Source organism: Pelophylax lessonae (assembly GCF_965119305.1).
Source record: "Pelophylax lessonae genome assembly, chromosome: 1".
NCBI lineage: Eukaryota > Metazoa > Chordata > Amphibia > Anura > Ranidae > Pelophylax > Pelophylax lessonae.
The window spans coordinates 796,598,293-796,612,008 of record NC_138768.1 but is presented as its reverse complement, the minus strand read 5'-3'; the positions used below and the strand labels follow the sequence as shown (position 1 = coordinate 796,612,008).

The following is a 13,716-nucleotide window of genomic DNA, read 5'->3' as shown; positions in this document are numbered from 1 at the left end:
GTTCACATTCTAGCGGTGACAGACACTGCATGTGATTCGCACTGCATTGCTCTGCAAATCAGATGCGATTACTGTGTGATGCAAATTCAGCGAAACAGATTGCATGGCTGAATTTGCCTCGCATTCAGACAAAAGTCGTACAGGACCCTTCTTTTGTTCACACCCATGCGATCTGATTCCTGTCTAAATTGACAGTTCGCTCTGCGATATGTGAAGTAATCTGAGGGTGTCATTAACTTTGTATTGACACTCCAAGCATTTTGCATATGGGTTGGGTGCGATGCAGGAACCCGCAGTGGATTTGCAGGGTTCCCGCATCGCACCAATGTGAACCAGCACTTAAGGAGAGATTACAAGTCATTATGCTTGTACTAATCGCTAGCAGATAAGCTGCATAAGGATCCCATGAAAAAAATTAATAAAAATTGTACACACACACACAGGCAAGATAAAAAGGCACATCTTCAACACTAAATATTTATTTTACTACAACAAGGAATTCCAGACAACAGTATTCACTGCTGCTCATGAGTGACCTCTAATCTGTGCCGCAGGACAAATCCATTTATAATCTAATTAAAAATTACAGCGCAAAAGAGAGAACAGCCACTAAAGGACTGACATGGCCTGGATGTCCAAAAAAAAAAAAAATTTGAGTGAATGAAATACTGGAAATTACATTTATTATGTTCCATCTTACAAAATATTGACAGATGCCAATTACTACACCATGGGAGAATAAAGAAAAACCAAAAAACGGATAAAATTAAAAAAAAAAAGCATGACTGTTCAAATCTAATTTCAAAGACTGGTAATTCTAGAATTTAAAAAGATAGATATTACTTTCAGGGAAACCCCAGGTGCTTCAATTATTGGATAATGCATCATTCAAAATCGGATTTGTCGCGGTTTGCAGGCGGTGCTGCATGCTACTGCCGTCTTCTGGATAAGTATCATGGCAACCGCTGAAACAAGGAAACAGCAGCTGGCAAACGAGGTACTACAGCACCCCATGTACAAGGACCCTTGAAACAAATCCAAGACCTTTCCACAATTATAGACTATATGAAGGGTTTTGCTGATTCTCATGACTTCCAGAAAAAGAAAATCCTCACTACTGCCATAATGGTGCAATCATTGAAAGGCATGCCAGTTTAGAAAAATAAGGAAGAAAAAAAAAATAACAGGATCATCAGTATTGTGAATTTGTATCTATTTCACAAAAAAAATATATATTTTTTTGCCTGTAGATGTCTCACTGCTGACTGAACAGATCAATTCTTATACCAAAGTTTAAATCCACATAAACCACAAACAATTGATTACACTGGTCAAGCTCTATCCTCCAAATCCCCAATGAGCTTATAGAACGAGGCCAGCCCAGTGCGGCCACAACACCCAGGTAGGCACATTACCAGAACATGGGCTAGCATAACAGAAATCAAAGTCTCCTTTGTAATGTGCTTATAGCTTCAGGTGACATCACATCTAATGTAACCATAAATAAAAAGGTACCTGACTTGAGCATCCTCCTTCATTAGTGGTAGTGGGTGATCCTGTGCAGGCAGCCCCTTTCTTGCACCTCCTTCCCCACTCTACAGAAGAGCTCACCTCACATGAACTCAGCATGGCAGAAGAGAGCGAGGTAAAAAAAACACAAGATGTCTGATCGCAATGCGGCCCCTCCTCCTGTACACCAAGGGCGGGCGGGGGAGCAGATTTCAAGCTAATGATGACCTGCAGCAGGGGGGAGGGGAGATGTTCACAGATGACACTGGGAGGGGGGGAGGAGTGTCTCTATGATGTGATCAGATCCTCGTTCACACTGTCAGATTGCATCAGCCCCTCATACTCATGGGGGGAGGGGACATGATTATTGCATGTTACTGTACAGCAGTCCCTTTCCTGCTAGCTCCTCACAAAAAACATTATTAACCAAAAAGTGGGGGCAGCTCCTTACTCTATTAACCCTTACACCACAGGTTCCCAGTCAATGGGGGGGGGGGGGGGGTTTATTTAGGGTAGTCACCAGTTCAAACATTGATGTATATAACAATGCCAGGGGAGAGCATTGACAGGGTAAGGAATGAAAGGTTTCACTTATGCAAAACAAAACCAAAACCTACAAGACATACACCGATGCACTCGTTGGCTTTTAAAAATTTATATCAGCCAAACCCATGGAAGTCAATTTCCGAATTATATTTAAAGGGAAGAGAAAAGTAATAAATAATGATGAACCTGAATAGGGGCTATTAGTACAAAGGATAATGAGCAGATGACCTTGTATATCAAAGTGACTGAGAAGTCTTCCATTGTATTCAAATCAGATGCTGAATTAAAGGGAAACCAATTCTGCAAGATAGCATTCAATGTCTAATGAGAACGCATTCATAGAACTTTATTCATCCCTTGTGGAACAACAAGTCCCAGAAGGTGCTGACACAGGTGAGTAACCTTGGACCACAGGAACATGAAAGCAATAATATGTACACAGAGAAAGGATTACAAGACTGATAAAACAGCTTGTGTGCACATTATGAATAAATCATTTCTTGTGTTAGTAGTGATAATGGCAGATCATATACAGCACAGTAATTCCCATGTCTGACAATCACTTAGTGGTGCTACCAATGTGTACATAGGGCAGGGAGTATGCAGATGGAAGAGTTACTATCAGGCCAGAAAATCACAGATAAGATTTCTCTTTTACCAGAAACATTCACACTCATTGCACACATCCCTTACAACATGGGGCAATGGGGGCATCAAACAAGGATATGAACAGTCTCTTCATGAACAGGTAGACCTCCGTCACCACATCTGCCATTCCAGAAGTCAATCAGGGTGTTTCCTGTTCACAAATCCCTTGGCTTCCCTTTTCCATCAGAAAACACTTATCAGGACTATGCTAGGTCCAATACAAGTTGGAAATAAACAGTAAGGCTGGGTTCACACTGTGCGGAGCGGCTCGCAGCAGGGGGTTTGGTGCGTTCCTGTTTACGGCTTCAGGTCCGAATTTTTGGCTGAATTCAAACCTGAAACAGACCAGATAATACACAGAACCCCTCTGCAAACCACTCCGCAGTCGTCCTGGACCAGTGTAAACCGGCTCCATTGAGAGCTGGTCAGTCTCCTGACATGCAAACGATTTCTCCGCTAGTCCCTGCTGAGCAGGAGGATGACAGGTCCGTGTCTGCTCAGCTATGCACACTGGACACAGCCCCGCTGTTCTCTATGGGGCGGTGGATGGAAACAGTCCCACCAGACGGATGGGGAATGGATCAACCATCCATCCTTTGACACACGGGATCAATCAGTTGTCGACGGGTGTCAGTGGAAACATGCCTGCTAACATCCGCCATGTTGTAGAGAACAATGAGTGTTATGATCAGGTCTGCCTGGAAAAAAAAAAAGGCAGGTGGACCTGATCGGACCGCCCATGTGAAACAAACCTTAATCTCTTGGTGCTGAGTGCACGCAAATATGCGCACTCTCAGCACAGCATATTTGTGTACCATAGCACCAGAAGTGGCGTAATTGTGTGCCTTGCGCACTCCTAGTATAGTGACCGGCGGCTCGTGGAAACGGTCATCAGGACTTTTCCAATCATGCGACCATCGTGACAGCCAACCATGGTTGTCATGTGGCCATAAGCCCCGCCCCCGGTATAGCAAACCCCTAAAGGGAGCCGGCGCCAAGGGGTAAGTTGGCCACAGACACTAAGTGATGGATACTACTAGTCTAAAGCCTAGTACACATGGGCCGAATGTCGGGCAATATTGGCTAGTTAAAAAAAAAACGGCTGACATTCGGCCCGTGTATGGCAGACAGTCATTTAGCAGGCTTCGGACGGACGTGCATGCTGGAAAACCAGCAGGTGACCTTTTCCCGATCAGTGCTCTCAGCCAATGGCAGAGAGTGCTGAATGGAGTGTTCTGGCTTAGGGGGGTAGCGGGCGCCGTCAGACGTTGGGACTGTTAGTACAGCGACTGACAGGAGCAGTGTTTTGTGTTTCCCATTCAACCTACTGGGTCTGTTTGACTGAAGCTTTGTTCATACACGAGCACTTATATTTCCCAAGTGCCTATGTCAAATCACTTTGCATACATTCCTGATGCCAGTCCAGTGCCCATGTATACGCACCAAGCACACATTCCTATGCCAGTAAAGTTACCAGGTCAATGCAGCAAGCATTGACTCTTAAAGGTGAATTATGTAAATAGCAAATATTGTCTATGTACAGGAGTGCTGTGTATGGTTCTTGAATCTTGGGGTGCTTTATTTATTTCTTCCAAGTGGGTGCAGTAATCCAGTGTGAAAGGTTTCCTCCGTGCAGGAGCTTCCTGTAATACAGACTGGTCACTGTGGCTCTCTACCCCTTGTGCAGGATGACTGGTCTTGTCTCCACCCCTCCTATAGTTTTCTGCAGACAGCCTGTAGTGGGTGGAGCCCAATAGGTCCCTCCCCCAGCTCTGCTTTCTGAACAGGTCATGTACAATACAGTGGTTAATGCTTTGTCTACCCAAACATATTGATTAGGAATTCCAAATACTAGTCTAGGAATTTGAACTATTTTGGCTTTTTCTGATTCCCCATAGGGGATTCCCTATAGCAGTGGTCCTCAACTCCGGTCCTCAGGGCCCACTAACAGGCCAGATTTTAAGTATTACCTTGGGGAGATGCAGACTAGAGTACTGCAATCACTAAGCAGCAAATGATATCACCTGGAATGTATTTCAGTTATCTTGCAAACCTGGCCTGTTAGTGGGCCCTGTAGGCCAGGGTTGAGGACCACTGCTATATAGGGATCACCTGCTCTTGTTGCACCATCCTCACATACTCCGTAATAACTGACCTTGACCCACAGGCAATAAAGGCGGCATGTTTTTCTCATAGAAGACGTACTTGCTATGCTTTATTATTTTTTCTTTTTCCATTTTTCTCTGAGCTCCCTTCTCAAACTATTTCCAGGCCAAGTTAGCCAGACTCCTATTATGTCTGTGCTCCATTTTGGAAGTACAGTGCGCCGCACACACAAGCAACGTCAAAGGCACACAGCTTGGGAACCGCTGTCATCACAGCTGTGGAGGCGAAAGAGGTGTAGCTTTGGTGCCAGTCGCCTGCATTGTGCTGTTTACAGCTGCATATAACGCTGTACTTACAAATGGGAGTGAGCACATAGAGGAGAGCCAAGCAGGACCCCATAGACCCTGGCAGGCACAGAGGGCACTAACATAACAAGTCTGGCAGCGTGGCCAGAGAAGAGTTTGAGAAGAAAAATTAAAGTAGTTGTAAACAAAGGTTTTGTTTATCTTAATGCATCCTATGCATTAAGATAAAAAGCCATCTGGGTGTAGAAGCTGCCCTCAGCTCCCCTCTTACCTGAGCCCATCTCTCCAGCGATGTCCACCCTTGGCTGTCTGGGGTGCTCCCTCTGGATTGGCTGAGACACAGCAGCGGCGCCATTCACTCCTGCTGCTGTCAAAGTCAGTTAGCTGCCATTAGGCCGCGCCCCTCTCTCCTGATTGGCTGTGCCTGAATGGATACATGGAGCTGTAGCTCAGGTGCCCCCATAGCAAGCTGCTTGCTGAGGGGGCACTCAACAGGAGGGAGGGGCCAGGAGAAGCTCAAAGGGACCTGAGAAGAGGAGGAGGATCTGGGCTGCTCTGTGCAACTGCACAGAGGAGGTAACTTTTTTTTTTTTTTTTTTTTTTTTAACAAAGACTTTACAAATCACTTTAAAACAAACAAAAAAAGACAGCAAGTGCCCACAAGTTATATTATTAGCACCTGTCATGAGAGAGAGAGAAGAAAAAAAAAAAAAACACATACACCAAAACAAAAATGACTTTATTATGACTACACCACATACCAGGACAAACATTTTGATGCACAGCTAATGCACACCTGCAGGAAAATCTAGTCATTCCATAGAGCCTATTCCCATGGAAACACAAACCATACATGTTACATATCATTCCAGTGAAAACTGCCCAATCCATATCTGCAGTGCATGCCAACAAATTGTACCTCAGTGCCAGTGGTAACGAGCCCCGAGTGTGAAAGTTGTGTTAAGTAACAATTACCAGTGAAATGCTGATGTTTGGGCATCTTCATCCCAGCTAATGAAAAACACTACCGGCAATCAATAATAGACACTGACATGATAGACAAACCCTACATTTGTAAAAACAGTGCCAGAGTAGAACAGTGTGTGGGGGCCACCGGGGGAACAGCAGGGTACTGAGGCCCAGGGACACATATAGGGGGGGGGGGGTGGTGCAGGGTGCCAGTCACTGGAGGGGGGGGGTGCAGGGTGCCAGTCACTGGAGGTGGGGGGGGTGCCAGTCACTGGAGGTGGGGGGGGGGGGGGTGCCAGTCACTGGAGGTGGGGGGGGGGTGCCAGTCACTGGAGGTGGGGGGGGGGTGCCAGTCACTGGAGGTGGGGGGGGGTTGCCAGTCACTGGAGGTGGGGGGGGTTGCCAGTCACTGGAGGTGGGGGGGGGGTGCCAGTCACTGGAGGTGGGGGGGGGGTGCCAGTCACTGGAGGTGGGGGGGGGGTGCCAGTCACTGGAGGTGGGGGGGGTGCCAGTCACTGGAGGTGGGGGGGGGGTGCCAGTCACTGGAGGTGGGGGGGTGCCAGTCACTGGAGGTGGGGGGGGTGCCAGTCACTGGAGGGGGGGGGGTGCCAGTCACTGGAGGTGGGGGGGGGGGGGGTGCCAGTCACTGGAGGTGGGGGGGGGGGTGCCAGTCACTGGAGGTGGGGGGGGGGTGCCAGTCACTGGAGGTGGGGGGGGGGGGGTGCCAGTCACTGGAGGTGGGGGGGGGGGGTGCCAGTCACTGGAGGTGGGGGGGGGGGTGCCAGTCACTGGAGGTGGGGGGGGGGGTGCCAGTCACTGGAGGTGGGGGGGGGTGCCGGTCACCGGAGGTGGGGGGGGGGGGGGGGTGGGTGCAGGGTGCCGGTCACCGGAGGTGGGTGCCGGTCACTGGAGGTAGGGGTGGGTGGGTACCGGTCACCGGAGGTGGGGGGGAGGTGGGTGCCGGTCACTGGAGGTAGGGGGGGGTGGGTGCCGGTCACTGGAGGTAGGGGGGGTGGGTGCCAGTCACTGGAGGTGGGGGGGGGGGGTGGGTGCCGGTCACTGGAGGTAGGGGGGGGGGTGGGGGCCGGTCACTGGAGGTAGGGGGGGGGGTGCCAGACACTGGAGGTAGAGGGGGGGGGGGGGGGGTGCCGGACACTGGAGGTAGAGGGGGGGGGGTGCCGGACACTGGAGGTAGAGGGGGGGGGGGGGTGCCGGACACTGGAGGTAGAGGGGGGGGGGGGGTGCCGGACACTGGAGGTAGAGGGGGGGGGTGCCGGACACTGGAGGTAGAGGGGGGGGGGGTGCCGGACACTGGAGGTAGAGGGGGGGGGGTGCCGGACACTGGAGGTAGAGGGGGGGGGGGTGCCGGACACTGGAGGTAGAGGGGGGGGGGTGCCGGACACTGGAGGTAGAGGGGGGGGGGTGCCGGACACTGGAGGTAGAGGGGGGGGGTGCCAGACACTGGAGGTAGAGGGGGGGGGGTGCCAGACACTGGAGGTAGAGGGGGGGGGGTGCCAGACACTGGAGGTAGAGGGGGGGGGTGCCAGACACTGGAGGTAGAGGGGGGGGGAGGTGGGTGCCGGTCACTGGAGGTAGAGGGGGGGGGAGGTGGGTGCCGGTCACTGGAGGTAGGGGGGGAGGTGGGTGCCGGTCAACTGGAGGTAGGGGGGGAGGTGGGTGCCGGTCACTGGAGGTAGGGGGGGAGAGGTGGGTGCCGGTCACTGGAGGTAGGGGGGGAGAGGTGGGTGCCGGTCACTGGAGGTAGGGGGGGAGAGGTGGGTGCCGGTCACTGGAGGTAGGGGGGGAGAGGTGGGTGCCGGTCACTGGAGGTAGGGGGGGAGAGGTGGGTGCCGGTCACTGGAGGTAGGGGGGGAGAGGTGGGTGCCGGTCACTGGAGGTAGGGGGGGGAGAGGTGGGTGCCGGTCACTGGAGGTAGGGGGGGGGGGAGAGGTGGGTGCCGGTCACTGGAGGTAGGGGGGGGGGAGAGGTGGGTGCCGGTCACTGGAGGTAGGGGGGAGGTGGGTGCAGGGTGCCGGTCACCGGAGGTGGGTGCCGGCCACTGGAGGTAGGGGGGTGGGTGGGTGCCGGTCACTGGAGGTAGGGGGGTGGGTGCCGGTCACTGGAGGTAGGGGGGGGGTGGGGGCCGGTCACTGGAGGTAGGGGGGGGTGCCAGACACTGGAGGTAGAGGGGGGGGGGGTGCCGGACACTGGAGGTAGAGGGGGGGGGGTGCCGGACACTGGAGGTAGAGGGGGGGGGGGGGTGCCGGACACTGGAGGTAGAGGGGGGGGGGGGTGCCGGACACTGGAGGTAGAGGGGGGGGTGCCGGACACTGGAGGTAGAGGGGGGGGTGCCGGACACTGGAGGTAGAGGGGGGGGTGCCGGACACTGGAGGTAGAGGGGGGGGTGCCGGACACTGGAGGTAGAGGGGGGGGGGGGTGCCGGACACTGGAGGTAGAGGGGGGGGGGTGCCGGACACTGGAGGTAGAGGGGGGGGGTGCCAGACACTGGAGGTAGAGGGGGGGGGGAGGTGGGTGCCGGTCACTGGAGGTAGAGGGGGGGGAGGTGGGTGCCGGTCACTGGAGGTAGGGGGGGAGGTGGGTGCCGGTCAACTGGAGGTAGGGGGGGAGGTGGGTGCCGGTCACTGGAGGTAGGGGGGGAGAGGTGGGTGCCGGTCACTGGAGGTAGGGGGGGGAGAGGTGGGTGCCGGTCACTGGAGGTAGGGGGGGAGAGGTGGGTGCCGGTCACTGGAGGTAGGGGGGGGGAGAGGTGGGTGCCGGTCACTGGAGGTAGGGGGGGGGAGAGGTGGGTGCCGGTCACTGGAGGTAGGGGGGGGAGAGGTGGGTGCCGGTCACTGGAGGTAGGGGGGGGGAGAGGTGGGTGCCGGTCACTGGAGGTAGGGGGGGGGAGAGGTGGGTGCCGGTCACTGGAGGTAGGGGGGGGGGGGGAGGTGGGTGCCGGTCACTGGAGGTAGGGGGGGGGAAGAGGTGGGTGCCGGTCACTGGAGGTAGGGGGGGGAGAGGTGGGTGCCGGTCACTGGAGGTAGGGGGGGGAGAGGTGGGTGCCGGTCACTGGAGGTAGGGGGGTGGGTGCCGGTCACTGGAGGTAGAGGGGGGAGTGCAGGTGACAGAGGAGGGGCAGTAATCCCCGCCCCCTTCTCGCACATAGTGTATGACGCCATGAGCGGGGCCCGGTCGGTGACACCGTCGGATGAGGCCGGTATAGGAAGGTCACACAGCTCCCCCGGGCCGGACTCTAATCCCGGGTAGACGGAAGACAGGACACACACAGGCCGGTGAAGGGGAAGCCATGTTGGAAAGGCCACATACGGGGAACCGGCTCGCACACAGCGGATACACCTTACCTGCCAGCAAAGGGCGGTGGAGTGTCGGCGGCAGCGGTAACACCGAATAACCGGCGACGGGAAGAGGAGGGAAGGTCTGCCCCGGCCTCCCCCGTACGGCTCCCTCCAGTCTACTGCAACCCGCTCCGGGAGTGACGGAGAGCAGCTCCTCCACGGACACGCCCACCTTCGGCCCTTGACGTCACGCGCTAGCAGCGTCTCTTGCCCGGCTGGCGGTTAGCGCGCACGCGCGGCTCGTGGGGGGGTGGGGAAGTAGGCGGGAACTCCCGGCAAAGGCGGTTGGAGGACGCGCGGGAGGCCTGGCTTTCTTAGCGGTGCCTGACCGTCCGCCCGGATAGCCGCCATGGCGGGAAGAAGACCAGACTGGGCTCAGCATTGTACGCCATACAGAGGACAAGATGGAGGGGGAGGAAGCCGTTGTTAATGGCGACCATTGTTTAGTTTTTTTTTTTTTTTAGTCCGGGGGTGTGGTCACGTGTTGTGGGCTTCAGGTTCATATTCACAATAGACGTAGAGGGTTGAAGAAGAAATAAGGCTTTTTTTTATATATATTATTTTAACTATCCACTCACTGCCTGTCCTATAGGCCAAACAGGAAGTGAGGAAATCCCGGGGTGTCACCAGGACTAGTGTCCCCACTAGAAGATTTATTTTCTGTTCCTGTTCTGGTGACAACATTTGGGATTTACGTTCAGTAATAATGGTAAACTTCCTAACAGGGACACAGCAATGACATGGGTTCTAATCCCTCTCCATTCTATCCAACACTAGAAGAAAAATAAAACCTCTGTCTTTAGTTAAGTTTGGGATGATTAGCTGTACGCCCCACGCAGGGCCATCTTTCCGATGCACAGGTGTTGTGTATTGGGACCTGCATGTCATATTGGGACATAGTTGTATCCATGCAGCTGTGCGTAACAATGGGACACCAGCGCAGGGATGCACCAACGCCGTGCTGGTGAAAGACAGCGCTGCATGGGGCGGGCCTTTTTCTGATATTTGTTGCTTACAAGTTCAAAATCAGTGTTTTTTTGCTAGAAAAATACTTAGAACCCCAAATATACATTTTTTTTATTTAAACAGAGATACTAGAGAATAAAATGGCGGTCGTTGCAATACTTTGTCACACCATATTTGCGCAGCGGTCTTACAATGCAGTTTAAAAAAATAATGCAATTTAAAGCGGAGTTCCACCCAAAAGTGGAACTTCCGCTTTAGGGAGTCCTGACCCCCTGACATGCCACATTTGGCATGTCATTTGTTTGGGGGGGGGGAGCGGGTACCTAGTTTTGACAGGTACCCGCTCCCACTTCCCCTCCCTCCCTGCAATCTTCTGGGACATGTCAGAGGTCCCAGAAGATTGCCGGCCAATCACGGGTCGCAGCGCAACTCGCGCATGCGCAGTGGGTACCCGGCTGTGAAGCCGCAAACTGTAACAGCCGGGTGCCCACAGCAGTGATGCCGGCGCCGAGGGAGAGGATCGAGGCTTCCGGCGGCCGCATCGCTGGACCGTTGGACAGGTGAGTGAAATGGCTGGAACTCCGCTTTAACCACTTAAGGGCCAGCCTATTTATGACATTTATTTGTTTACAAGTAAAATCAGTATTTTTTGCTAGAAAATTACTAAAAATCCCCAAACATTGTATATTTTGTTTTAGCAGAGACCCTAGAGAATAAAATGGAGATCATTGCAATACTTTGTCACACTGTAATTGTGCAGCAGTCTTGCAATCAAATTTTTGGAAAAAAAATACACTTTTTTGAATTAAAAAAGAAATTCGTAATGTTAGTACAATTTTTTTGTGTAATGTAAAAGATGATGTTACGCCAAGTAAATAGATACCTAATATGTCATGCTAAAATTGCGCACACTCGTGGAATGGTGACAAACTTCAGTACTAAATCTCCATAGACAACGTTTTTAAAGTTTCAGAGAAGGTCTAGTGCTAGAATTATTGCTCTTGCTCGATCACGGCGATGCCTCACATGTGTGGTTTGAACACCATTTACATATGTGGAGCGCGACTTGCATTTGCTTCTGTGTGCCAGATCAAAAAGGAACGGGGCACTTTACATTTTTTTTTTACACTGTCCCTCTAAATTGTTTTTTCTTTGATCACTTTTTATTCGTATTACAAGGAACGTAAACATCCCTTGTAATATAAATGAGCATGACAGGTCCTCTTTATTGTGAGATCTAGGGTCAAAAATACCTCAGATCTCACATTAAGGCCCCTTTCACACATTCCGGTCTGTCGGCGGACTCCGTTTATCTCAGCGGGGGAGCGATCCGCCGATTCACCCGCTGAGCAGGCGGATGGCAGCTGTGTCTCTGCGCTGTGAGACAGAGCTGTCAGGTCACGCTGTTCTCTATGGGGTAATCAGATAGGAACGGACCGTCTGTCTGTTCTCATCCGTACTGATCCGCTGGATGGATGGAAAATAGGGTTTCCATCCGTCCAGATTTGACGGATCAGATGTCAGGGGACATGTCTCCGCTGACATCCGATGCCCCATAGAGATGAATGGGGCATCCTTTCAGATCCGTCAAAAAAATGGACAGGTGGATCTGGCCTGTGTGAAAGGGGCCTTACACTTAAAAAAAAGAAAAATAGTAATTTCTCCAATCGCCTTCCAGGACGGCCCAAACATGAGAGATGATAGGCTCCTCCTACCGGAAACACAATCAATTAAACATAGTTAAAAGGCCCCACCCTTTCCTCCATCCTCAGTTTAGATTGTGTTTCTTCCTACGAAACATTTGTTATTTTTTACTGACCTGCAGACTTTTTGATAGTCCTATGGTCCCCCTGTGAGCCAGGTTCAGCAAAGCCACTGAGAGTAGAGCTCTACCTGCCACCAGTGTTCCCTTTAAGGTGCGCGCGTGCGCGGACGCGCAGTGGAAATTACGTCCCGCGCAAGCACCTAGTTAGACGGCGCAGCCGCAGACAGGGCGGCCAGGGAGCAGAGCGTGTGCCCCGAGAGCACGCCCATCGTGTGACAATAGCGAATGAAAATTCGCTATTGTCATACGGATCCTCCTCCTGGCCAATCAGGGAGCGGGTCCTCCCGCTTCCTGATTGGCCGAAAGGCCAACTTAATGCCATTGGCCGAGGAGGAGGCGCCGGGACTCGGGAGGATGGAGACGCGGGAAGCTGGAAGCCGGGGACTGAAGACAGAGTACCGTGACCGTCCGTGAGGTAAGTGCACGGGGTCGTGGGGGGGCCATGCCACGGCTGGTCAAACACCAGAAGATCCACTCAGGAGGTCAGAAGCTGTTCATTTGCTCAGAATGCAGCACATCCCTTACCCGAGCCGCAATGCTGACTTCCTGCTCCACCAGCATGTTAACGCAGGAGAGAAGCTGGCATCTCTGCATTTATTGGGGGCATTGCTGTGGCACTCTGCAGTTTATTGGGGGCATTGCTGTGGCACTCTGCAGTTTATTGGGGGCATTGCTGTGACACTCTGCAATTTATTGGGGGCATTGCTGTAGCACTCTGCAGTTTATTGGGGGCAATGCTGTGGCACTCTGCAGTTTATTGGGGGCATTGCTGTGGCACTCTGCAGTTTATTGGGGGCATTGCTGTGACACTCTGCAGTTTATTGGGGGCAATGCTGTGGCACTCTGCAGTTTATTGGGGGCATTGCTGTGGCACTCTGCAGTTTATTGGGGGCAATGCTGTGGCACTCTGCAGTTTATTGGGGGCATTGCTGTGACACTCTGCAATTTATTGGGGGCATTGCTGTGGCACTCTGCAATGTATTGGGGGCATTGCTGCGGCACTCTGCAGTTTATTGGGGGCATTGCTGCGACACTCTGCAATTTATTGGGGGCATTGCTGTGGCACTCTGCAGTTTATTGGGGGCAATGCTGTGGCACTCTGCAGTTTATTGGGGGCATTGCTGTGGCACTCTGCAGTTTATTGGGGGCAATGCTGTGGCACTCTGCAATTTATTGGGGGCATTGCTGTGGCACTCTGCAGTTGATTGGGGGCATTGCTGTGGCACTCTGCAATTTATTGGGGGCATTGCTGTGGCACTCTGCAGTTTATTGGGGGCATTGCTGTGGCACTCTGCATTTTATTGGGGGCATTGCTGTGGCACTCTGCAGTTTATTGGGGGCAATGCTGTGGCACTTTGCAGTTTATTGGGGGCATTGCTGTGACACTCTGCAATTTATTGGGGGCATTGCTGTGGCACTCTGCAGTTTATTGGGGGCAACGCTGTGGCACTCTGCAGTTTATTGGGGGCATTGCTGTGGCACTCTG

At 52.8% G+C, this 13,716-nt stretch overlaps 1 protein-coding gene across 1 annotated transcript in view; it reads right to left on the bottom strand.

The window, feature by feature from the left end:
* Positions 1-9,678, bottom strand: part of KIAA0232 — a 71,895-nt gene extending 62,217 nt beyond the window's left edge. The window contains exon 1 of the mRNA XM_082243435.1: positions 9,446-9,678. The gene's annotated coding sequence lies outside the window, so the exon portion shown is untranslated. The remainder of the gene's footprint in view (positions 1-9,445) is intronic.
* Between the last annotated feature and the right edge of the window lie 4,038 nt (positions 9,679-13,716).